This window comes from Acanthochromis polyacanthus, chromosome 11, assembly GCF_021347895.1.
Source record: "Acanthochromis polyacanthus isolate Apoly-LR-REF ecotype Palm Island chromosome 11, KAUST_Apoly_ChrSc, whole genome shotgun sequence".
Lineage (NCBI taxonomy): Eukaryota > Metazoa > Chordata > Actinopteri > Pomacentridae > Acanthochromis > Acanthochromis polyacanthus.
Window position 1 is genome coordinate 9,450,601 of NC_067123.1, and position 25,181 is coordinate 9,475,781.

Consider the following 25,181-nt stretch of genomic DNA (forward strand, 5'->3'; position numbering starts at 1 on the left):
TGAGCTGTCTTTCGCTTCTCTCTCCAGATCTTCCCTCAGTGTCTCTCCTCCAGAAGACTTCCTCCTCTCCGGTCACCTGCCACGCTACAGGTTTCTACCCCGACAGAGCCGACTTGTTCTGGAGGAAAGATGGAGAGGAGCTTCATGAGGACGTGGACAAAGGAGAGATCCTCCCCAACCATGATGGAACCTTCCAGATGAGTGTTGACCTGAACATCTCATCAATCACTGCTGAAGACTGGAAGAAGTATGACTGTGTGTTTCAGCTGTCTGGTGTCAAAGACGTCAACACCAAACTGGACAAATCAGTGATCAGAACCAATGAAGGTAAGACTGAAATAAGATGAAATTAAATTTTTAGTCCACTTCCAAATACTGATGCCTATAACCAGATCATGACAGAGTTTATTCATTAATCATGTGGTCATGTATTCAGGTTTTGTCTTTTAATGGAAGTATCCATAAAAAGACACTAAAACTGCTGTAGTAAGGTTACATAGAAATACTGTTCTACTGTCAGTTCCTCAATATTCTCTTAAAGTTAACTTTTTATTTACCACTACATATCTCTGTACTTTTGTGTTGAAAGTCATTCATACTTATCACCAACATGTTCTTCATTCATGATATATCATTCTGACTCTTCATTACTTTGTGTGTTGCTTCTTGCCAACTGCTATAAAACTGATGTTATTCTTTCTGTTGTCTTTGCTGGGATGAATTTATCTTTATGTGAATGTGGGTGTTTTTGGTCGAGTGCTTTCATTTTTGCTTGCTGAGATTTCTGCTGCTATATGATTGATGATATACTAAAAGTGCTGTCATAGATGTTGAAATGAGATCTTCACCTGTAGCCAGTAGCTCAAACTGCATTTGTGGTGAAACAAACTCTGAATATTCACAAACATATTTAGAATGTCTCTACTTCATGATCTTCTTTAAATGCTCAAATGACAGAAGTTGTGTTGATGAACATAATCTGACCATCCAGAGGTTCAACAGTGAGATAAACAGGGTGAATGTCTTGTTTTTGTTCCAGGTTCTTCAGGGTTCCCTGTTGGTGCTGCTGCTGCTTTAGGTGTTGTAGGACTGTTGGTCCTGATAGCCTGTATCACTGCAGCTGTCTTCTATGGAAGAAAAAATAAAGGTGAGCAACAAAGCATGTTTTTAATCATCTTTTAGGCCATTTTAGCTTCGATGTGTATCAACATTTTGAGTTTTTTGGTGTCAGTACTGTAAACTCTTTATATCTTTCATGTCTGCAAAGTCTAAACACTTGATATTTATTTGACAGTTCAAATCTTTTATACTAAAGCTGCAGATCGATGCTTTTATTGCTGCCCTTTTATACATTCTGAATGAATAACACCTCTGTAATTCTGTCTTCTGTATTTCAGGCTACAGTGGTGCCAGCAGTAAGTATTTTACATGTTTCAAGTTTATTTCATACTTTTGAACTACTTTTTAAGATTTTTTTAACATCAATTGGAACAACTTGACTGAAATGACTAAAGTCAAGTTTTGTCTCATCACATAGTTCTCCTTTTCACATTGAATTTTGTTTTTTTAGATTCTGACACTTCGTCTTCCTCTGCTGAAGATCCAGACTCTAAGAAAGTGAGTAGATTGTCACGTAAACGCAGCTCACTAAACTGAACACTTGTATTTATTACTGTGGTTTCACCAGACATTCAGAAACATTTAGACATGCTGTCGTCCTGTGATGTTTTATATTAAAAATGTTTGTCTCTTGACTGATTTCTCACTGTGTGATTCAGTTTAACTACAGAATAAGATCTAGATGTAAAGTATAGAGTGAAAGGTGACAGAATGTGATTTATTGACAAATAACAGCTTCATTATTTCTTTTTGTTCAACTGTCTCAACAGAAGATCAGTGACGAACAGGAGAAGATGCTAAAAAACTAATGAATGAATGTGGAATCAACAAATCTCAGTCTGTGGTTTTAATCTACTAAACCAGACGAAGTACTAAGTCTTCTGAGTTGAAATCAAATTGTTCAAATGTGTCTGAATCTCTGAAACATTTTGCTGATTGTTGTGCCTCAGGTCATCATTTTTTCTAGTTTACCAGCATCCAGGGTTCATTTTTGTCTACATGCTGCCATTAAATGCAGTTTGTGTTTTTCTTTTCTTGGTAAATGTTCCGTCAGAAGTTTGACTGTTGAGGTGAATCTTCCTCTGAGTGAATGAATGACACGTCAGAGGTGATGCTGCTGTCCAGATGTGTCAGCAGATGTTTTGTGGAGAAGAATCACTGCAGCAGCTTTCTGAGGTCAAAGACAGGAAGAGAGAACAAACAGCTGCTCTTCATGTTTACATAGCTGAACAGAGCTTTGTGTTTGAATTAATGACTGATGAACACTCATTATCCTTTTGTCAGTCGAGTTCATCAAATGATCAAAATGGAGCAGATTTTGGTTTAACACAGTTGATGCAGGATTTCAGTCTCAGCTCTCTGACATGTTGATCAGATTCAGATCTCTGATGGTCTGTAAATGGTCTCTAATCTGCAGCTGTTTTAGTGGGTTTGTCAATTAAAGTTTTGTTTGATCCTCATTTATAGATTTACATGCTAAATTGAATAATGCAATTTTATAATTTTGTGAATTTTCGCAATTAGAAATGGTTCTTTGGACTGCTTTTTTCTTCATTTGGAATTTTTCTCAAAACTTTGTTTATTGGCTTATATTTATTTGACATTTTTCTTTGGGATCTGTGTGTGGTGTCGGGATTATTAAGGCCATTGTTGTACGAAGTGTGACATTCCTAGTTTTTGTTGTTCCATTTGCAGATTAAAATTTAATACTTCAATAAAGTGATTCTCAAAACCCAGTTAAGTGTTTTGTGTGTTTGTTGTTCCAAATGTAAACGTAACAATATTTATTAATTGAACTTTTTAGTTGAATAAATGTATATACTTTATCCCAAATTGACAAATTCTTGAAATTAAGGGCTTTTTTGCTGCTCAGTGCTCTTCATTGATGCTAAAAACATTTTTTTAGATTTCATTATACATAACTTCTAATTCATTGAATATATTTGCTGAGTCATTTATGAGGAGAAACTGACAGATTGAGACCAACAGAAACTAACACCACATCCTCAGGTAGGAATAAACCATTTAAAAGGAGTGTAATTTAATTTGACAAACTGGGGAATTCCACAGCTATTTAAATAAAATTGGCTTGACTGTTCAAATCAAAGTGTGAATCTCAGGTGGTTTCCCATCATGACCTCAGAGGAAGATACAGGATGTGTCCAGAGGGGGCGCTGTCACTCTGCTCACTCCTAAACTGATCAACTCAATACTGAGGCAGTAGGAAGAGCTGAAAGACACACAGAGGTGACAAAGATTATTATCACAATGTAGTTTAGCTGAGGTGGAGGGAAAATAAAGAAGCCAATAAAGAAGAATGTTTGATATCAGAGCCTCAGTTTGAGCTACTGGCTGCAGGTGAAGATCTCATTTCAACATCTATGACAGCACTTTTAGTGTATTATCAATCATATAGGAGGAGAAATGTTTCTGTGGTGTTTTATGCTATCTGAGTAACTGAAGACAAAGATTACCTTCTAAAAACACACAATTATTGTTCAACAGGACTCAAATCTGTGCATGTTTGTGTTCACTGCTCTGAAAATATTTTTAGTTTCAGAGATTCTAGCAGAAAGTTCAGATGAAACATGTAGAGCAGAAAATGTTTATTTCCCCACACTGCAACATGAACACAAGAGTCTTTAAAAATCACACAGATTGAAACCAATGAGAGTTTGAACCAGAGGAGCAACACATTCAGAGTTTACATGTCTGCAGAACAACACCTCTACCTCACTATCAAAACATTAATACCACATCAATCAATCAATCAATCAATCAATCACAGTTTATTTCTGTAGCACTTTTCATACATCAAGTAACACAAAGTGATTAACAAGTTAAAAACAAACATTAAAAAGGCAATGTCCCATATCCCTCCCAACTCCTGCCCTCATCATACCCCCTATCAACACACACACATACACACGCAGACAGTTACACAGCCACGCACACACACACTTGTACAACAGAAATAATACCGTTAGTTGGCTGAGAGCAGAAGCACCAGAAAGAGGAAACACCATCATTGAGAGCCGCGCACACCCGGGGCAGCAGCAGGCCCCTTCATGCCCAACAGGCCAACTAGCTCCAGGGCCATTAGGCCTAGGCCCTGCCAAAGCCCCAGATGCAGACGGCTCCCCACTGAGGAAACACTGGAATCTAAAATAGACGTGTTGAAAATAGCAGGTAAAACTAAAAATTAAAAAATAAAATAGCTACTAAGAGATGGAGAATAGTAAAATAGTAAGTAAATAGTAAAATAAATGGTAAAATAGATTAAAATAAATACTAAAATAGTAAAATAATAATATAGTATACAAGATAATAAAATAAATAAATAAAAGCAAGACCAGGGAATAAACAGTATAAATCAAGGCATTAAGATGTAAAAGCCAGTTTAAAAAGGTGAGTCTTGAGCCTGCGTTTAAAAGTCTCTACGTTCTCTACAGCCCTCAGGTCCTCTGGCAGGCTGTTCCACAGTCGAGGGCCATAATGTTGAAAAGCTGCCTCACCATGTGTCACTGTATTCACCTTTGGAATTATCAAAATGCCAGTGCCAGAGGACCTGAGGGTCCATGAGGGTTCATAAGGTAAAAGTAGATCAGACAAATATGAAGGCCCAAGACCATTAATACATTTAAAAACTGTTAAAATAATTTTAAACTCTACCCTGAAGCACGCAGGGAGCCAATGCAGTGATTTTAAAACTGGTGTAATGTGGTCCCGCTTTCTGGTCTTCGTCAGGACTCGTGCAGCTGAGTTCTGTAATAATTGGAGGTGAGAGATAGTTTTTTGGGAAGACCAGAAAGCAGGGCATTACAGTAGTCCATTCTACTAGAAATAAAAGCATGCATTAACATCTCTGTGTTTGCTAGAGAGAGAAACGGGCGGACTCTGGCTATATTCTTTAAATGGTAAAACCCTGTTTTAGTTACTTGTTTAATGTGAGGTATAAGATTAAGCTCAGAGTCAAAAATGACGCCCAGATTTTTAACAGAAACAGCAGGTTTAAAAGATAGTGAAGACAGTTTTGATAAAAGTTTCTCTCTCTTGGCTTCTGGGCCGATAACTAAAACCTCAGTCTTGTCCTGGTTGAGCTGCAAGAAATTCTCTGCCATCCAAGATTTGATGTCTAAAATACAGTTAAAAAGGGCATCGACTGGCCCTGTGTCATCAGGAGACACGGCAATGTAAAGCTAAGTATCATCAGCGTAACTGTGAAAACTGATTCCGTGTCTCCTGATGACATCTCCAAGTGGGAGCATGTATAAGTTAAAAAGAACGGGACCTAAAATTGAGCCTTGAGGCACGCCATATTTCATTTTGTGGACATCTGATGAGCATGTATCCAAACTTAACGGAAAACTTCTGTCAGAGAGATAGGAGTAAAACCATTTTAAAACAGTCCCAGAGAGGCCGACCAGGTGTTTAAGTCTAGATAAAAGAATTGGGTGATCTACTGTGTCAAAGGCTGCACTTAAGTCCAGTAGCACCAGAACAGAAAGTTTATGGGAGTCTAAATTACTCTTGAGGTCTTTAACAATTTTTAACAAAGCCGTCTCTGTGCTGTGGTTCGACCTAAAACCTGACTGAAATTTTTCTAAAATATTGTGTCTTTTTAAAAAAAAGCATTCAGCTGAATAAAAACAATTTTCTCTAAAACTTTGCTTAAAAATGGTAAGTTGGATACTGGTCTGTAATTATTAAAACTAGCAGGATCCAGATTAGTCTTCTTCAGAAGGGGTCTCACCACTGCTGTTTTAAAAGCAGCAGGGAAGACCCCTGTCTGAAGGGAGCAATTCATGATGTTTTAAAGCTCATCTTCAAGATGCCCACAAAATGTCTTAAAAAATGAAGTGGGGATGGGATCTAAAAGACAGGTTGTTGGGTTCATTTGGGATAAAATTCTACCAAATGTGCTTGCATCAACCAGGCCAAAACTGTCCAGTGTTTCCTCAGTTAAAGACAGAGTCGCAGAAACAGTAAAAGTAGAGGCAGTTTTCAGATTTGATAAAATGCTAGATCTAATCGACTCTGTCTTCCTTCCGAAGTGGACTGCAAATTCCTCACAGAGTGTGTTACTTATGATGCCCTTATAATTATTGGAAGTGGGGTTAAGTAGTTTGTCGATGGTTGAGAAAAGAAATTTGGTATTGTTTTTGTGGCTGGCAATCAGTTTTGAGAAGTAGTTGTTTTGGGCTTGCTTAAGTGCACTGTTGTATGTATTTATGAGATCACGAAATATTTTATAGTTTACCGTCAGTTTGTTTTTCCTCCATTTTCTCTCCGCTGCTCTGCATTTCCTCTTCAGTGTTTTTGTTTCCTCAGTCCTCCATGGTGGTATGTTTTTTATATATATCTGTTTTGTTACAAAGGGAGCAGCTGAGTCGAGGCTTGACTTGAGTTTACAGTTAAAATAATCAACAATAAAATCGCAGGGAGCTGGTAGAAAAGCAGGAGGATAGTTCTCTAAAATGCCGAAAAAATTTGCAGCCACTTCAGAAGTCAAATAGCGCTTCCTCACAGTTCTCACAGGGGCCTCCTGTTGGATAAAACCAGTGACTCCAAAAAACACACAGAAATGGTCGGACACAGCCAAGTCAACAACAGAGGACACACTGATGGACAGAGGACCGTGACTAATGACCAGGTCCAGAGTGTGTCCCCTGTTGTGAGTCAGCTGTGTGACGTGTTGTCTAAAATCCAAGCAATTAAGAACATCAATAAAATCTTTAGACATAGGATCTGACAGCTTATCTATATGTAAGTTAAAATCACCAGTAATAATGATCCTGTCATACGTGCTGTGAATTATTGTTAAAAACTCAAAAAATTCATTGTTAAAAGCAGCACATTGTTTTGGTGGTCTGTATATTGTAATGCATAAAATTGAGGGATTGTTAAAAGTAAAGGCATGGTATTCGAAAGTGGTGTACTGATCAAATAAAATTTCTTTAACTGAGAATAAACCAGAAATGATTGATGCAGTGCCACCACTTCTCCTATCATTGGACCTGAAGACAGAGACATGGATCGCTGCAAAATCACAGGCTGTCATCATGAAACACATTTGGGAGAGTAACAAAGCTTATATTGCACAGAATAAGTACTACTACACCCAGTATTGTCCTGAGTGGCTGAAGAACTATGTGAACTATGGGAGGAGCTCTCTGATGAGAAAAGGTAAAATCACATGACCTGATATAATGTCTTTGATAAAATGCCCATTTACCTTGATTTCTGATGTATTTTGACATTATAATGATCTGTCTCAGTTTACATTCCCCTTTCTCTCCATTTTATCTCTGTCACTCTTACATATTTATCACCACTTTTATTCTATTTGTCTTAATTTTCTGCCTCGGTTTCTTTTTGTCTCTTACTGTCTTTTCACAGCTTTTCTAGCCTTTCTCTCACCACCTCCTCACATTTCATCTGTTTTTGTTTTCTTCTCTTCTGTACCACTTCCTCTTTTTCTTACAGTTTTTCTCAATTGATAAGACACTGTTCCTGGAAAAATAGCACACATTTCCCAACACACTGCACACTATTTTTCTCACGCAATTCACAAAGCACTGCACACTTCTGTCAAAAGCACACTTTATTGTCAAAATCTGAACTCTATTTTCAAAATTAAGACACACGAAGCAAAACTAGGACACTGCACTAAATACAAAACACTTCTCTCTCACTGTGTTATGAAATAAAAAAAATTATACAGTCCTCAAAAATGACAACTTAAACACAAATGCATCCTACAAATAAATCAGAGGGGGCAATTGCAGTGCCTGAGTGTACATTACAAAATAAAAATAATGTTAGACAAAAATAGAGCACGGTATCGTACACAGTATAGTATGCAGATATCTAACCTTGCCAGCAAGTTGATTTCTCGCGATATTTGTGAGTTCACAAATCTCTCAAGAAACCATCTTGCTCCGCTCCCGCATTCACTGTTCGTGCAGAGCCAATCACGCAGCAGTATTCATGTGTCGGGCGGGATATCCGGGTGTGAAGACGACACCAAGCGCCAGTAGATCAAAACAAACATGGCAACGGAGGACAACGATCGTGTAGATGCTGCTATTAAGTCAGTTTTAGCTGAATCTCCTGTCGCTTCTTTGAAGGAAGAACAACGAGAGGTGCTTTGCGCATTTCTGGATGGTAAAGATGTTTGTGCTTTTTTTACCTACGGGTTTTGGTAAGAGTTTAATCTACCATTTGGCTCTGCTCGTTGTGAAGATCCCGCGATTGGCTAAAAACAAACCTGTCAGAGGCGGGACATACTGTTGCATTGTCCAATCCGTGCCTCTTTCCTCTGAACGGATTTACATGGAGCGGTCCCAGATTGATATTGTGGAGTACTATCAAGTACTACACAATTATTAATCTGGCTATGGCCAGGTTAGCAGATATCTACACCACATCTGCATCAATTCTTTCAGCCTGGTCAGGCCACAGGACCTCATCAACATCACTAGCTGTGTTTTCTCTGGAAAGAAAGACCTAGTGAGTCTGATCCAGCCCTGATCTGCATCAACAGAAACATCACCACATGCCAAGACCACTGATTGAAGAGGTTTTAGCAAAGTATGGCTGCCGCTCATGTACCTTCCACCTGTAGAGAAGAATTCTTCTAGAAGATTCAGAAAGGGAGAATATGGAAGCAGAAAAACCACAACAATTTGGGGGTTCGTATCGAACCATTCCCAAATCAATAGTCCTCTATGAAAACTAGCATTGTTCCAGATGTGTTCATGTGTATCATCAGAATCCAACTGAAGAACTCTCTGGAACAAACACACACAAAACACAGAAAAAGTCAGTCATGTACACTTTCTGTAATTTTACAAGCACTTGTGAACCAGATTTATGGATTAGATTTTTTACAGTATTCTCAGAGCATTTCTGACTGCTTGTATTGTTCCAGTATAGACATGTCACTGAAGTGACAAACAACATTTACATACCATGTAAAGTAAAACACAATAAACCTGAAACTATTTACTTTATGCACCATCCATCCATCTGCTGACCTCAACAACAGATTGCATTCTGAACAGCTAATGCTGTTTCCCAGCAGGTTTTATAGTGTGCAGTTCATTGGCTAAAGTGTTTTCAATTTTGACCTGTTGTGTCTTAAGTGTGACAGCGGTGTTGGAACAGTGTCCCAGTTCTGCTTCCAAGTGTTCACTTTTTGAAAATGTGTGCTATGAGTGAAAAAATGTGTTCATCTGAGCAACAATCATGTTCAGTCTTGTGCAAAAAGAGTGCAAGAGTTTTGGAAACTGTGTGCAAACCATAAATAGTGTCCAAAATTTGGACAGCAGAGTCCTGTTTTTGAGAAATGTGTGCAGTCAGTTGGTGGCTGTGTGCAGTGAATGGAGTTTAGTGTCTTATCAATTGAGAAAAGAATGTAACTGAATACTAATATCAATATCTAGTTTGAATGCTAAGTGCAATTACAGTTTTTCTCAACTGATAAGACACTCAATTCTATTCACTGCACACAGCCACCAACTGACTGTGCAATGTGAATTGTTTTAGGAAATGTGTGCTATTTTTCAGGAACAATGTCTTATCAATTGAGATGAACTGTAATCCAGAAACTATGAGCTGTCTTTCTCTTCTCTCTCCAGATCTTCCCTCAGTGTCTCTCCTCCAGAAGACTTCCTCCTCTCCGGTCACCTGCCACGCTACAGGTTTCTACCCCGACAGAGCCGACTTGTTCTGGAGGAAAGATGGAGAGGAGCTTCATGAGGACGTGGACAAAGGAGCGATCCTCCCCAACCATGATGGAACCTTCCAGATGAGTGTTGACCTGAAGATTTCATCAATCGCTGCTGAAGACTGGAAGAAGTACGACTGTGTGTTTCAGCTGTCTGGTGTCAAAGACGACATCATCAAACTGGACAAATCAGTGATCAGGACCAATGAAGGTAAGACTGAAATGAGAGGAGATGAACGTGGCTGAAACACATCTAATTTACTGTAATAATCCTGCAGTTCATGTATTTCTGTGTGCTTTGGGTGGAACTTCTTTTTCCTCACTTTGTCTTTTGGTTGGGTTCTTTCATATTGATTTTTAAATGTGATTTTAAGATTCATGTCAGTGTTTCACTAAAACATTTATTAAAACTCCCCAAAAACTCAAAATTAAAGTAAAGGGATGAAAGTGTTTTAAAGAAATTATTAATGTTCATCACAGTTAACTTCACTTTGATTAAAACTGAATAATGTAAACAATTACACATAGATTTGGTTTAGTTTTATATTTAAGTGTCCCTCATTTATTTTAGGGCTTTTAGAGACAGAATCTGCAAGGACCTTTGATGCCTTTTTAGTGTGTAACCACAGCTCATGAATTCGACTTAAACTTAGACTTAGATGACTTCATTAATCCCTGGAGGGAAATTAAGTTGTTACAGCAGCTGGATATTCAATTAACAATAATACAACACAAAATATTAAGGAATAAAGTGAAGGTAAAATAAGATGAGATAAAATTACATTCAATTAAACTAAATTAAAACAAAGTGAAATAAGATGCAAATATAGAAAATACAAAATAGAAAAAAATCAACAAAATATACAAGGGTGACAGTATTGTTATTATTTATTTATTTTAAAGAGTACACAGAAATGTGCAAATGAAAATGTGAATTTACAGCCACAGTATTTATAAAATACTGGACAGTCATAGAAGAGGTTTTTTGTTTTGTATCTTAATAAAACAGTCAAAATAAAATTTATTTGCTAAATATGTTGCTTGCAGTTAAAAGACACATGGAATTTAAATATGATTGTTAGAAACTCTCTTTATATGTATTTACAGGGCTAATAACATACACTACCAGTCAAAAGTTTGGACACCTTTTCATTCCAGACTTTGTATTATTTTCCACATTGTAGATTAAAACTGAAAATAAAACACTTTTTTGTTTAAAACATAGTTCCATGTGTATTCTTTTAGATTTTTGATGTCTTCAGTACTAATCTACAATGTGTGAAATAATTAAATAAAAACTACTGAATGAGAAGGTGTGTCCAGACTTTTGACTGGTTGAGTATGTGGGACAGAAACCAGCTCAGAGACATGCAGCTCAACAAAGATAACAAAGCTGAAAGAATAAATGAGTACAAACTCTCTAATTATGTCTGTGTTAGCTGGAAACAAAATATAAATTACCAACAGGAACACAAACATAGAGTATCTGTAAAGTAAACCTTGATTTTCACAGGACTATCGACTGTCAAATTTATGTTTTTCTGTTCTCACCTGCTTTATTTGTTCAAGTTGTGATTTGTTTGTTTTTATTTGCTCAACAGGAAATTCTCTCCCCATGATCATCCCCATCGTTGTTGCTGTGGTTGTTCTTTCTGTCATCACTGTGGTTGGATTCATTGTTTACAAGAAGAAGAATGGTGAGAGAACAAAACAGATGTTTTCTTTCAATGTTTTGACTTTATCTACTTTGCAAAAATGAAATAAACGTTATCCAAAATCCATAAGTAATTGCTGCAAGGCTGAGAGCTACAGCTTCATGAAAATACGACTACTGTATAATATTAATGTAAGGGAGAAGTGATTGGAAAAAAATAATGTAGAACAACTTTCATGTGCAACTGAAATCATTTTTATTTTCTTGTAATTTCAGACAAACGTCCTCCATCTCGTAAGTTAAACCTGTTTGGATTCTGTTTTCTCTGATTCACTCTAGATTGAAATGTGTTTCTGTGTTTTGTGCAAAAAAAAAAAATCAGTGTTATTTGTTTGTAAAACACAGTGTTGATTCAGATCACAGTGGGAGTTAATGTGTTTCTCTCTTTACAGCTGTAGAGAACAGAGAGGTCCAGGAGGAAATGCTTCCAAAAGCCTGAATGACAAACAAAACTCCGCACTCAGTGAGTTGGTTCATAAGTTGAACAAAACTGATTTAAAACATGTTATGTAAAGTCTAATGCAAAATTTTGGGGCACATTGTTGCTGTAAAAACAATAAAGTTCAGTTAATCCTTCTTCAAAAAGGTGAAGCTGTTTTACATGAAGTTCAATTACATTATTAAGAGAAACAGAGAAGTCAAAGTAAAGTAATAGAAAATATATCAAGTAGAAGTAATATTAACCTTTTGGAAAACAGTGGCAGCACTTTATTAAAATGGTTGAACTGAGTTATAACAAATGTTTGTATTGTTTACCTATAAAGGTTGTTGTAGGTAAATACTTGACAAAATGTCTGAATCATAAATATTGAAGGTCCAAATGATTCTGTCATTATGTGGTTTAACTATCATTTATTTTTCTTTCTTTAGGTTTATAGACACATTTTGCACTGAAACAAGGATCAGTGTCACCACATTCTCCTCCATAAACTGGAAATTCATTGGATGTTCATCATTATTATAAACTGGTAGAAGAAGTGTTGGGGGTTGAGTTAGAAATATTTTCTGATTCAAATTCAAGGAAAAATTAAAGAGTCATCAAACAAAGTGATACTCAGTAGTTTTATGCATTTAGTTTTGAATTTAAAAGTGGAATTTCTTCTGATAAAACATGATGACAAATGTCTGCAGAGAATTAAAACATTGAAACGATATAAAATCACTGAAAGCATCTCAGTGTTCTTCATACAAACACAATGAATCAGAGAATTAACACATTTATCATATTTACTGTTACATATTTCTGGTTTGGGGTTTTTCCTGTAGATCAATAAACAATAATCAATATTGATAATACAGATGTAGATATACATTTATAAACACACAGACACATTACATGCATTCTCCTTTTCATAGACGTAAACTCTGAGGGTCTGGTGATAAAATGACATAAACATTAAGACAAAATGCTGCAAATCAATCAGCAGCTTCCAGAAACATGTAAACTGCAGAGTTTCAACATCCTGCAGTTGTCAGTGTAACTGGTCTTTGTGTGTTCCTGCTGGAGATAAAGTGAAGCTCGTCTCTGCTGCTGGGACTGACTCCAGTCCTCTCAGTGGACAAACAGGACAGAAAAGTGATGGAGGCAGTTTTTCATCACTGTGGTGATGATCCTGATTTGTCAGTAATCTGTTACAAACACATTTCCATCTGAAAATCAATTAATGTACAAGAAATATATTTGAAGTAAGAATGTAAAATGATGGAGTGTATTTCTGCACACAGACACAAAACACAAATATGCAAATATTTGTCCTGTTGTAAATTCTGTAAATATCTTGTTTTGATTCCAAGCAGATCGAGAAATTTTAATATTATATTTTTAAAATTTTAAAATTTTAAAATTATAATTTTAGTCTTAAAGTTGTTCTTAATTATTAAATGATGTTATTGTTCTACAAAATCATTTCTCATGTGTGGCTCAATACTAGATTGTACAGTTCTTTTGGTATATTTCAGTTATCAATACACTGTGAAATGTTCTTGAACATATTTCTTGCTGGTAATTCAGGACAGTGTCCTTTTTATGTTTCAAAACATTTTAAAATTAAATAGTGACGTTACATTCACTTATTAGTGGATGATTGTCACTTATGCTGCATATCTGTGTAATTTTGTACTTTGTTGCTTTTCAATAAACTCCCCAATAATCCAGATTTTAGTGTGTTCTTGTGATTCCACCTGCAGTTTCCATCCAGCTACAGTTTCATGGATGCTGCCTGAGTGTTCTCTGTTGTCTTAGTGTTTCTCTGTAGATGTTGAACTGTGATTCTTTACAGATAAGTGAAGGAGAAACTTTACTTTTCACATGATGAGAGAATAATAGTGATGATTGAGTTACAGGCCTTGTTAGTGAACTGTGTCTGGTTCTGCTTACAGAAGCAGATCAAACCAGACACAGTTGTGGTTGCGTTCAGTGTCAAATTTGTCATGACAGATGTGTAAAATAGTCATTACAATGTCACATGTTTTGTCACATTGTCTGCACAAAGACTGATTTTGCTAAACTGAAAACCCAACAGGTCACATACAGGGTGACCCAAAAGTTTGGAAACAAATGAAAAGTCTATAATCCAAATAATATAATGTTATTTCAATAATCAGTACCACAGATATATTCAGAAGAGTAACAGATTAGTGTAAAACAAACATATTTCAACATGTTCATGTTTGTTTCTTATACAAAGCTGTGAATGTTTCCACCAACTGGTTACACTGGTATCTTCTGGAATGTACCTTCATTTATGCTTATGAAGGTTTCTCAAACTGGCCAGTAAATGTTGCCTCATAGTACTTTGTGATGTTTAAAAAATTAAAACTGTCAGATACTTTACCATCAAGAGTTTTGAAATCTGACACTGATGGCCTGCATTTTGAAGTTATGCTCCAGCAGACCTGGACCTTATGGGTCTATTAATTTTCTTCCGAGTTATTGCACTCGGCAAATACTATGCTTTTAAGTTATTTTATTATGTGTCGTTCAGTATAGCCTTCTTTAACCCTTGCCTCAGGTTAAATCAGGACCAGCTCTCCGTTTAAAGGGTTAGATTCTATCTGCCTATTAGTATTCCACCTAACAGGTTTCAGCAGAATAATTAAGCTGGTGTCGAGGAATACTCGCCTAGGTCCTAACTGTCTTCTTCCAAACGTCTTACCCCTCTTACTCCAATAAATACTCTCTTACTAAGCAGCCCTCCTAAGTAGTAGAATTGATTTATTGAACACGTTTGTTAACGACAGCTTTCCTCTTAAAACTGTGGCACTTGTTGATATTCCAAGGTTCGTTTTAGAGGTTTGGAAAACTAACCTCAGGGGTAATGTTTAAATAACTAGTTGGATTAAAGTAACCTTTAAGAACCATTAGATTTAATGCACACAATCAACTTAACTTTTTACCACTTTGCAGAATAGGTGAATCATAATCATTTCATTAGACTTCTCTTTAAATGCAATATAGCGTTTTATTAAGCAAGTTTTAGCAAGGGCACAGCATCAATTCATGATTAAACAATTTAATTATTTCTGATTATTTCAAACTAAACTAAACTAAGCTGAGCGTACCTAAGAATCTTCTCTAATTAGTAAATTTAGGAGAGAGAGCGGACAGCCAGGCCTTAGCTGCCACGCCCGGTCTTGACCTGCGTCTAGTTGAACTCCTCCGTGGACCAGCAGACTCGGTACGAAGTCTTCTTTGTGGGCAGAGGGTGTTCTTCATAGGCAGGGGGAGTGGAGAGGTCCCGATAGCCAATCGTTGGTCTGGCAGTTATCTTTAGTAGCAGCTGGAACACAAGTGCGGGCGTCTCAGCTGTCTTCTCAGTCGGATGGTGGTGGTGGAAAGCCCCCGTCTCATCAGGCTGTGGTGGGTCACTGGGTCTTCCAGCCCCTGGAGTGGAGCAGCCCTCTGCTGCTGCCTCCTGTGCCTCTCTGGATGCCATGGGTGCTTGCCTCTCTTCATCTCTTTGGACAACTGCAGACCTCTCAGGACTCTCTGTCTGGCAAAGTGTGGTCTTCGCTTGTTGAACAAAGTCAGACAAAGACTTTGCCTCCAACGATGTTCTCAGCGAACTCTGGAGCCTAAGTCCTGCGTTGTCTTCACGTCTCTTGGGCAAAAGGGTCCGGTGATGATTCTTCAGAACTCTGGCGATGCTCCCCGGCAGCTCCGGCGAGCAGCATCTCCCCCCTCCAGGGGAGAACTCCAAATTCAGTGTCTCTGTCTCTGGGTTTTATACCCTAGCTCGACTTCAGCTTAGCACATACACATTTTCACACACAATTCTAACTAATAGGTACGCCCAGGTAATTAATTCATAGGTTTAAGACACAACCTTCTTCCTATCACGCATACATCATTCTTTCCATCTTTTCTGTTAACACATCCACTTGTTACACACACTTCAGTTGTCATGACAATGTAGGCCTGAGCCCATCCTGTCATCCTGTGGAAACTCCAAGTTCCTCATTTCTGAGGAGACTTCTGCTTTTCCCATCCTGTCTGCATACAGCTCAGAACAGCACAGATTACTTCCATTCAAAACTCACTCAGTTACACTGAATCACTTCTTTAAATCATTTTTCTTAGCATGATCAAATAACTTATTTTAAATCATTCTCTTCTATAGCAATCATCATTTCCAGAATATATATCAGCCTATCAAAATCATTCTTGCATCAAGCATAAGCATAATCATGTGGTTAACTTATATAGTTTCTCATTTTAACTTTTCATTGGTTTGCTTAAAGCTTTTATTTAGGTGGTGGTTGCTCCTGGGATCTCAAATAACTAGGCCCCACTTGACACCCTCTCCTTGAGATCACAGGTAGCTAACACCAGGTCATTTTAAAAGATACTCATCATCCTCTGGAGCCGAAAGGTTAACCACATCACCCAGCTGCGTCCGTCCATCGTCTTCAGTGGTGACGGTCACTTCCCCCACGATCTGCAACAGATCAGATGTGTCCTCACAGCCGCCGATGACTTGCATCTCTGCATCATCTGACAGGATTCTGCTTTCAGCATCATCCAGTTTCTTCAGGGCTCTGCCTGCCCAGAGCCTCGTTGTATTTCTCTGCATAGTAACCACCCCTTTAACGTTGGCTACTCCGACGAAGGGTGGTAAGCCTTGTGTGCTCGTAGCCATGGTTTCTGGTTCCTGGTTTTCTTTAATCTGGAACTGGCTCTAGCTGCTCCACTTCTTGGATTACTCTTCTTTCAAGCAAAACTGTATTGCTATCTAAAACTTGCTTTATTATGTCAGGCTTCTCGTATTTAGCTCTTCTTAGCATGCTAACCACACTGTAGCTGTTAGCCTTCTTTACTGGTTTAGTAACCATATGGAATGACATAGAGTCCACCAGCACTAAAAGGTATTTCTCACCTCTTCTCCCTGCAACCCCCATTGGGCCTGCTACGTCCATGCAGATAGAACCCCAGGGAATAGCGCTCTGGATGGTGAGCCCGTCTACTCTTCGCCCTCGGCATCCTGCGTTGTATCGACCACATACTTCACAGGCCCTCAGCACTTGTCGTATACGGCACTCTGGAATCCAGAGTTGCAGCTTCTCCAGCTCCCTACGGGTAGGAAGTGTGCTCACATGGCCAAGCGCTTCATGTACGACCCGCACCACTTCTTCCACGTACTTCTCTGGGAGAATTTTTCTTTTAGGGGTTTGGTCCCATTCCTCGATCCCGACAGCAATTCTTCTCTTCTGGACGAAAAGATCTACCTCGTCGTTTCCCAATCAGTGAGCCCCCCAATCTCGTCTGGACTCTCTGGTGCTTCAATTACTCACTTCCTTAGTGACAGCTGCCATCCTCTACAGCCGCTTCTCTGCCTCTGCAGCCGGGGTGCCTGCCGCTGATGTGGCCAACTCTATTTTTGGCCTTACTTCCTCATCTGCGTCTGAGCTCTCACCCTGCAAAGCAGCATGTCCTGTAACTCTCATTTCCTCATCTGCGTCTCTTGCAGACAGTTGCTCCATCCCTCTCCTACCAGTACAATCTGGTTCTGGTACACCGGAGTGGAACCTGGGTGAAGCTTCTTCGAAGCGGACTCTCTTACCACTTCACTGATCGTTGTTTCCCCGGGCACTGGGGTTTTGGAGGATGAATCTTCTTCCTCTGATTCATCGGAGCCTCTGACTTTCGCGTCTTCTTGAACTGGCTCTTTTTCTTTGGCAGGGACGAGTACATCTTTCTCTGGCTGGCTCTCAGCCATCGTCTTTGTCGTCTCGAGTTGTCTGCTTCCTCAAAACCTCTCGTAGGACCGTTGAGCAGGGATGAGTGCAGACCCAATCTGGCTGCTCCGCGGTGCCTCTTTTCTGGGTTGCGCTGGCCAAAGGTCACTGCGGCTTCTTCTAGCCTGCGGTTCTCACTGTACCTCCCGTCAGGCGTGATGATCCCGAGTCTCTCTGTCGGCTGATCACCCGTGCTGTGGATCCTTGGTCAGAAGGTCTCGTCTTTTTCTTCCCCGATCTCCACAGCGTGGACCCTCGGTCAGAAGAGATTGGCCCTCTCTTCCCCAGTTTCCACTGAAAGGCTCTGGCGGTTGATTCTAGGTGTCGTCTGGATCCTCAGAATCTTCTTTTGGGCACTTCTCTCTTAGTCGTAGTCAAGCCCACCCAGGGACGCCATGTCGGTCAGTATCATCTGACAGGAGTCCCTTTTTAGCGTCTGTCTTAGTCGAGCCCTGCCCACCCAGGGACGCCATGTCGTTCAGTATAGCCTTCTTTAACCCTTGCCTCAGGTTAAATCAGGACCAGCTCTCCGTTTAAAGGGTTAGATTCTATCTGCCTATTAGTATTCCACCTAACAGGTTTCAGCAGAATAATTAAGCTGGTGTCGAGGAATACTCGCCTAGGTCCTAACTGTCTTCTTCCAAACGTCTTACCCCTCTTACTCCAATAAATACTCTCTTACTAAGCAGCCCTCCTAAGTAGTAGAATTGATTTATTGAACACGTTTGTTAACGACAGCTTTCCTCTTAAAACTGTGGCACTTGTTGATATTCCTAGGTTCGTTTTAGAGGTTTGGAAAACTAACCTCAGGGGTAATGTTTAAATAACTAGTTGGATTAAAGTAACCTTTAAGAACCATTAGATTTAATGCACACAATCAACTTAACTTTTTACCACTTTGCAGAATAGGTGAATCATAATCATTTCATTAGACTTCTCTTTAAATGCAATATAGCGTTTTATTAAGCAAGTTTTAGCAAGGGCACAGCATCAATTCATGATTAAACAATTTAATTATTTCTGATTATTTCAAACTAAACTAAACTAAGCTGAGCGTACCTAAGAATCTTCTCTAATTAGTAAATTTAGGAGAGAGAGCGGACAGCCAGGCCTTAGCTGCCACGCCTGGTCTTGACCTGCGTCTAGTTGAACTCCTCCGTGGACCAGCAGACTCGGTACGAAGTCTTCTTTGTGGGCAGAGGGTGTTCTTCATAGGCAGGGGGAGTGGAGAGGTCCCGATAGCCAATCGTTGGTCTGGCAGTTATCTTTAGTAGCAGCTGGAACACAAGTGCGGGCGTCTCAGCTGTCTTCTCAGTCGGATGGTGGTGGTGGAAAGCCCCCGTCTCATCAGGCTGTGGTGGGTCACTGGGTCTTCCAGCCCCTGGAGTGGAGCAGCCCTCTGCTGCTGCCTCCTGTGCCTCTCTGGATGCCATGGGTGCTTGCCTCTCTTCATCTCTTTGGACAACTGCAGACCTCTCAGGACTCTCTGTCTGGCAAAGTGTGGTCTTCGCTTGTTGAACAAAGTCAGACAAAGACTTTGCCTCCAACGATGTTCTCAGCGAACTCTGGAGCCTAAGTCCTGCGTTGTCTTCACGTCTCTTGGGCAAAAGGGTCCGGTGATGATTCTTCAGAACTCTGGCGATGCTCCCCGGCAGCTCCGGCGAGCAGCATCTCCCCCCTCCAGGGGAGAACTCCAAATTCAGTGTCTCTGTCTCTGGGTTTTATACCCTAGCTCGACTTCAGCTTAGCACATACACATTTTCACACACAATTCTAACTAATAGGTACGCCCAGGTAATTAATTCATAGGTTTAAGACACAACCTTCTTCCTATCACGCATACATCATTCTTTCCATCTTTTCTGTTAACACATCCACTTGTTACACACACTTCAGTTGTCATGACAATGTAGGCCTGAGCCCATCCTGTCATCCTGTGGAAACTCCAAGTTCCTCATTTCTGAGGAGACTTCTGCTTTTCCCATCCTGTCTGCATACAGCTCAGAACAGCACAGATTACTTCCATTCAAAACTCACTCAGTTACACTGAATCACTTCTTTAAATCATTTTTCTTAGCATGATCAAATAACTTATTTTAAATCATTCTCTTCTATAGCAATCATCATTTCCAGAATATATATCAGCCTATCAAAATCATTCTTGCATCAAGCATAAGCATAATCATGTGGTTAACTTATATAGTTTCTCATTTTAACTTTTCATTGGTTTGCTTAAAGCTTTTATTTAGGTGGTGGTTGCTCCTGGGATCTCAAATAACTAGGCCCCACTTGACATATGCTATAACAAAAATGGATAAAATAAGAGTGAATTCATGCACCCCCAACTGAAACAGACACTGCAGTTAAACTTTGTTTCCAAACTTTTGGGTCACCCTGTTTTAACTCAGTGAGTGATGAGTGATTGTGTTCAGAGCGCTGATGGCTCCAGAGAAAAAACTGTCTCTGAGTCCTTTTGTCCAGGTTATGTGTGCTACATGTGTGCTAATGAAGCTGGTGTCTGTCCACATCAGTCACAGTCCTGGTTTACTGTAGGAAACATCTTGGAAAGTCTCAGTTTTGATGAGAAGTGTATGTCTAGGGCCGTATTCATGCGGGGATTATTCGTGCGGGTCGTATTCGTACAGCATCCGGCTGCAGACACATATTATTGCCAAAAATAGTCAATTAAAAATCTCGTCCAACTTTGGGAGCTCATATTTTCCAAACTGAGGTACCTAGAAAGCTCCAGTTTGCTAAGTTATCACACAAGTTTGTGTAGAATGGAACCCAGGGGTGTTAGAACACTTCTGTGCAGTATTTCTACTACTTTTAAGGTCCCAAACCCCACTTGTGAGTAGGTATCTCTTAATTTTTAGCATTTTTAGCAAGCCCCCATGGCCTGCAGAGTGTAGGGAAACACCTGGGGATGTTTGTGTGGCACTAGCTACATGCAGAGGCCTTGTTTACCAACTCACAGCTCTCTGGTATGTCTAGAGACTGAGAAATAACCACTTAAAGATGCAAAAAACGCTGGCGAGGCTTTTTATAGCCCAAATTCTGAAAATTTCAGACCCCCACAACTCAGAAACTATTTGAGCTACAGGCCTATAATTTTGCATAAAAAGTACTTTTGTGACTATCTAATGGCATGCAAATTTAGGACTAATTTGAAAATGGTGCAGCAACACCCCCAAGGAATATCTGGTCATTTCACCTGGAATGACCCATGTAAGACTGCTTTCTTTGCTATTCCTGATGACTTCATTAACACATTGTATGAATCATTGCCGAACCGCATGGATGCAGTCCTTCAAGCTCATGGAAGTCATACAAAATATTAAATATGGATCTCACAGCACCACTACTTAATTCACTGATGTTATGCAACATATTTTTGTATCTGAAGTAAATTATGTTCAATTTTCACATTATTCTCTGTAGGCGACAAAACTTTTGTCTTGCCAAAATCTGACATTTCTGTGTTCATTAAATGATGAATCTTTCTTCAGTGAAGCAAATTTATTCTAGTATTTTAAACATAATTTGGGAGGGTTCTAGCTTTCATATGAGCCATTTCTAAAACCAATGGATTAATTAGAAGTCAGGTTATAAGCTTTTGTTTCTACAAAATGGATAAGTGACAAGACTTTTGTCAGGGACTGTACATGTACACATAAAGAATAAAAAGACAAGTGACTTTATTAGATGCTGGCAAATATTTAGTATGACGTACTTTTCCATTAACAATAAAGAAGGAATATAGAAAAGAGCAAACACATTAAAGACCAGAGTCCACAGAAACACTAGTGATTGATGCTGTGTGATATTAATATTTATTTCCTTTACAATGTAACACCAAGTGCCAATACTGACACTGATACTTGATGTGTACAAAGTTTAATGTGTTCAGAGAAGATAATTTAATAGCAGGTCATTTCCATTTAAATTTCCAATCATCTTGTGAGTGTGGCTGAATTTAAAGAATCATCTACAAACAAAACAAATGTGCAGGACAGACTGACTAACTGAGCTACACTCCACTGAACCCTGATTCTTACTCAGCCTGAGCTTTGGAAGTTTTCTGATTAACTCCTTATTCTGATGTGAGAAACACTGAAACTGCTGTAGAGTACAAACCTCCTCAAACTGCACAGATGGGAGAAAACGATACAAGTTGTAAAATAAATACATAAGAAGCTGTGCTGAAAAAGATCGCAGATGAAACAGAATGTTGTAAGGAGGGGTGTCGTAGCCCTGTGAGGCATGTGGAATAAAAGGAAGAAAAAAATAGCAACAGAAAAAAAAAACATTCATAAACTGCATCCAGCAGTCAGCAGAGCTGCATTGTTCTGCTTTCTAAACAAATTATTCTCTCGTTTCTTTCAGGGTACATTCATATAAATAGGGAAGGGAGCTTAGACGTTAGATCCACCCACTCAGTGAACCTATTAAAGAGCTTCTCTGGAGGAATGACTCCTCTGTAATCTCCAGGACAAGATGGTCTCTGTCAGGAAGTAACTGACAGGTGATGACTTCTGTAAACTTCATGTCTTTTTAACAGGCTGCTTGTTTTAATCAGACACGAAAACATGACTTTAAAAAGAACAATTTTCTGTGTATTCGCTGCAGCTGTAAAACTTAATGAACAGAAAAACAGGATGGTGTGTTGTTCATGTCCACCTCTCTGCACTAAAGGGTCTGCATGTGGTCAGTAGAGAGTTTGTGCTTCATAACAAATAAAACTGGCTTTAGTGAGGATTCACACTTACTGGTTCATCTGCTTTCAGTTTCATGAAAAACAAAAGTAGAAAAAGACAGACCTTAAAAAACACTTTACTATGTGTCTTCATCACACATCTGCTGTACACGCTGATAAATTCAAAAGATAAATGAGAGAACTGCTAGTCTTGTAGTTCGGGTTAAAACAGAGAATTTAGGTGTTTCAGATGATTTTCTGAGATCCTGACAATCTCTGAATATCTGCAATATAAAGATTGTAAATGTCAGCACTAAATATTGGCCACCCGTGACATTTTTATTAGGATGTTTTTGACGTAATCAAGTTTTGTCTTTTTCATAGTTCAAAGGTACATGCACGAGCTGTCTGTAGGGGGCGCTGTCTCACTGCTGACATGACTTTCTCTAAATAAGAGATGAACCTTTGTGAATAATTCTGCTCCAGCTGAAGAAGTGAAACCTAAATTCTAAATAAATAATTCTAAATTGCTTCAAACTGTGAGAATTGAAATGATGGAAAAAAACCAAAGCAGGAGCAAAATGAAAAACAGCATCAGGTGTCCAGACAAACTGTGGTGTTGAGTTTCTCTTCAGTCAGACAGTTTTCAGCATTCAGTCAGATCAGCAGCATTTATTCTGACAGAACTGATCTGATGCTGCTGTTCAAGAAGCTCCGCCTCTTTCTGCTTTGCATGACAACACTCTTATGTTTTATTATCATATTGTGAGTCCTGCTAGTAGATCTAACACATACCAGGAGCAATGTTAAGGCTGTAATGAACTCAATTAAATACATTTATATGAATCAGAAATGTTTTATTGATCCCTGAGGGAAAATTGCCTACGTTATAGTTGCTCCCATTCAAGTCTTAGAAATATAAACAGTGCAAAATCTAAATAAACATGGTAGAAAACAATGTATTCTAAAACATCAACACAAGATACAAATATGAGAATATAAGATGATACCCACAATCTCATTTAATTTCAATGTTATATACTCATATGTTTTAAAATAAATGTCTTTTTTACACTTCCTCACCAACCGGCCCCAGGCTGTGAGACTCGGCCCCCACCTGTCCTCCACACGGACACTGAGCACCGGCTCCCCACAAGGCTGTGTGCTGAGCCCCCTCCTGTACTGCCTCTACACCCATGACTGTCGTCTGGCCCACAACAGCAACCTCATCGTGAAGTCTGCTGACGATACAACAGTTGTCGGACTCATCTCAGGAGAAGACGAGACAGCCTACAGAGGGGAGGTCCTGAAGTTGGCAGCTTGGTGTTCAGAAAACAACCTGGCTCTGAACACCAAGAAAACAAAGGAGATCATTGTCAACTTTCGGAAGCTCGGCACCGACCTAGCTCCCCTCTGCATCAACGGTGAGTGTGTGGAGAGGGTCCACACCTTCCGGTTCCTGGGCGTCCACATCTCCTCCGACATCTCCTGGACAGACAACACCACTGCGATCATTAAGAAGGCGCAGCAGCGGCTACACCTCCTGAGGGTTCTCAAAAAACACAACTTGGACCCCACCCTGCTGACGACCTTCTATCGCTCGTCCATTGAGAGCCTGCTGACTTACTGCATCACAGTGTGGTACGGCAGCTGCACCATGGCAGATAGGAAGGGGCTTCAGAGGATTGTTAAGACAGCACAGAAAATCATCGGCTGCCCCCTCCCCTCCCTGATGGACATTTACACCTCCCGCTGCCTTAAAAGGGCAGGAAACATTATCAAGGACAACTTCCACCCTGGTTCCGACCTGTTTGTCCTGTTGCCCTCAGGAAGGCGCTACAGGTGCATCAGAACCACAACAAACAGACTCAAAAACAGTTTCTTTCCAAAAGCCATCACCACCCTGAATTCAAACATGCACTGACATTCCAACCCCCCCCCGCCCCCCTCCCTCCCAAGACTACCTCAAAACCGTCTACTGTGCAATACAGACTATTCTAATGTGCAATATCACACTGACCATGCACTTTTTTATTCTTTTATACTGTTTTAACTTATCCTTTTTTGTGATTTTTATTACATGTATCTTGCACTGATGGAGATGCTCTAAATCTCATTGTACTTGTGTATAGTGACAATAAAAGGCATTCTATTCTATTCTATTCTATTCTATTTCTGTCCGCCACAGTGCTCTCTGATGATCTGGAGGTTTGAACCACTGGAGGGAGCAGCTCACCACAGAAACTCACTGAACAGCAGTGAAACCACACTTTGATATTTATCATCAGAAATGTTTTAAATCTCAAGGAAGTCACAAATAATTGGACAAAAAGATGAGATTTCAGGTCATCACTCAAGCCCCAGTGTGAATCTGTATTAATGTAGTTTAGTGACTCTGACCTCCCAGAAAATTAGTACATTTCTGCACATTATGTCACATTAGAATAAAAATCACTATGAACAGTCTGAGCAGCAGAACATTAAACACTCCTGTCATAAAGTACAAAGTGAAGAAACTCCAAATGAAGACCCCACTCTTCCATTATTTTCAACTAGCTAAAATAGGCAGATTGTACTTTCACTTTCGTTCATAACCAGTTGGTGAGTTTCACCCGTTTTTTAGTGACGTTAAAGCCAAAATTAAATTCTCATTGGCTCAGATGGAGGTGATGTTGAAACCACTCCCC

The 25,181-nt window shown here is 39.3% G+C and overlaps 3 protein-coding genes across 6 annotated transcripts in view; all 3 read left to right on the forward strand.

Annotated features, from left to right (window-relative positions):
- The window catches only part of LOC110971776 (major histocompatibility complex class I-related gene protein-like), a 153,096-nt gene extending 150,241 nt beyond the window's left edge, over positions 1 to 2,855 (forward strand). The window contains exon 9 of one of the 3 annotated variants that reach the window (XR_007945229.1): positions 2,296 to 2,855. The gene's annotated coding sequence lies outside the window, so the exon portion shown is untranslated. Of the gene's footprint in view, positions 1 to 2,189 lie in introns of all 3 variants that reach the window. The other 2 variants (XR_007945227.1, XR_007945228.1) reach the window with 2 other exon arrangements.
- The window catches only part of LOC110964532 (class I histocompatibility antigen, F10 alpha chain-like), a 70,454-nt gene extending 56,734 nt beyond the window's left edge, over positions 1 to 13,720 (forward strand). Inside the window, exon 8 of the mRNA XM_051956072.1 lies at positions 12,435 to 13,720. The gene's annotated coding sequence lies outside the window, so the exon portion shown is untranslated. The remainder of the gene's footprint in view (positions 1 to 12,434) is intronic.
- LOC127536227 (H-2 class I histocompatibility antigen, Q9 alpha chain-like) overlaps positions 1 to 25,181 on the forward strand; it is an 82,169-nt gene that overhangs the window by 8,010 nt on the left and 48,978 nt on the right. Inside the window, exons 4-8 of one of the 2 annotated variants that reach the window (XR_007945230.1) lie at positions 28 to 327; positions 1,040 to 1,147; positions 1,398 to 1,415; positions 1,571 to 1,617; positions 1,890 to 2,189. The exons of the other annotated variant lie outside the window; for it this stretch is intronic. The gene's annotated coding sequence lies outside the window, so the exon portion shown is untranslated. The remainder of the gene's footprint in view (positions 1 to 27; positions 328 to 1,039; positions 1,148 to 1,397; positions 1,416 to 1,570; positions 1,618 to 1,889; positions 2,190 to 25,181) is intronic. 2 annotated transcript variants of the gene reach the window in all.